Source organism: Manacus vitellinus, unplaced genomic scaffold (genome assembly GCF_001715985.3).
Source record: "Manacus vitellinus isolate BGI_N305 unplaced genomic scaffold, ASM171598v3 scaffold_133_pilon, whole genome shotgun sequence".
Taxonomy (NCBI): Eukaryota; Metazoa; Chordata; class Aves; order Passeriformes; family Pipridae; genus Manacus; species Manacus vitellinus.
The window spans coordinates 206737-208540 of NW_021938968.1; positions in this window are offsets into that span (position 1 = coordinate 206737).

The following is a 1804-nucleotide window of genomic DNA, read 5'->3' on the forward strand; positions in this document are numbered from 1 at the left end:
CGAGGGCACAATGAGACCCCTAAAAGTCCAATAAACCCCCCGAGATAAAGCTGCCCACGGGAACTCGCACCCGCCAGACGCGTCACCCCCCCCAGCCCCGCATCCCAACCCGGCCGAAACAGGGAAGACAAAGAGCAGCACCTTCCCCAGACACTAAATGTCAAGAGATTCCCCTTAAAAAGAAGCAGGAATAGCGGATATCTCATTGCCTGAGCTCTGGCGGGGGGCTGGGGGGTCTTTTCTTGCCCTGACACCGCAAACAAACATTTCTGCCCTGCCCAAGGTGAGGGTTTTTTGGAAGGACTCGCTGCACCTTTGCTGGCTGCAGCCGGGGATAAAACGCCTGGAAAAACGCGGCTCCTCTTCCCAAAACCGCCCCCCGAACTGACCAGACCTGACAACTTCATTTTATTTTGGTTTTTTTTTTTCCTTTTTTTCCTCCCCTTTGCGTTGGGATTTTAAAAATAGCAATATTATTGATCAGAGAGGAAAAACGGTCACCTCGGCGTTCGCTGCTAATTAAGGAGCCTCTGTCCCCAGTTGCTCTTTCCTTCGGTTTTTGGGGGTGGTTTTTTTCCCCTAGGGAAGGTGAAACCTGGGGCAGGGCGGGGGGACCAGGTGGGTGAATTCTGCAAAAAAACGAGCGCGGTTGTTGTGGCGTCCTTGGGATTATTCGCGTGTTAAGATTATTTCTTCACGATAAACGCAGTTCGATTATTAAAGAAATACTTTCACATTAAGCGGTGGATAAAAAAAAAATATCACTGTTTTCCCGCATAGTTCATTGTCTGCTACAGGGAGGAATAACACCGCCACCCTCCCTTTCTAAATGGAAAAATACCCCCTCGATTTCGGAAAATCTAATAAAGGTGGACAAGGGTGGCTACCGGGACTTTTCCTCTTCTCGGGGACGTGTCTGCCAAAAAAACCCCAAAAATAGATTCAAACCCACAAGTTTCAACCTCGCCAGAGGTTTCGAGCCTCGAAAAAAACCCCGAGAATGTGACCTTTGCTGGGCAGAAAAACCTCAAACCAGCTCTGGCTGAGCCGGTGTTTTTCCTCCCTCCACACTTGAAATCGGTCGGAGTCACTCGGGGCTCTGCTGAAAATAATTAGGCTCCTTTTCCCTGTTTTTCGGGGGGTGGAAGAACACGAGGGAAAGGTTTGGAGGGTTGTGGACTTTCGAGGGGGAACGCGGGGCCTGTTAATGACCCCGCGGCGTTCGGGGGGGTTTGGGAATTTTTGCGGCTCCACAGCAAATAATTCCTCCGCGAAGTGTGTCCTCCTCTTCCTCTCCTCCTCCCTCCATCCCTCCCCCGCCAAAAAAATAAATTAACAAGAATCCCGGTGATTTGGGTGTGATTTTTGGGGTTTTTTTTTTTTGGTGTGCGTGTGGTTTTTTTTTTTAACGAGCTCAGTTCCCTTCGCGCAGTCGTAAAAATGAAGTGTCCGAAGTGAAAGGTTGCAGGGAATGGTCACTCCCAGCGCAAAAAAAGTGCGGGGCCGGGGGCACAAACAGAGGAAAAACCGGGAGAAAAATCGCTATTTTGAGGAGCAAAAGGACGGAAAAAAAGAAAGGTGGATGGTTATTTTTTGCGGGCACGCACAAAGGGGAGCACAGACTTTCTGGCTCACTTTGCCTCTCTGGCGTCCAATTTTAAGCAATGGTCTACTTTATTCCCTTGGAAGGACGCTTCCCTGCTATTTCCAGGCGTGGATTTTCGGTGGTTGGTTCGAAAGGAAGCAAAGGAGGGGAGGGGAGGTGGAAATTCAAAAATAAAATGAAATGAAATAAACTCCCCGT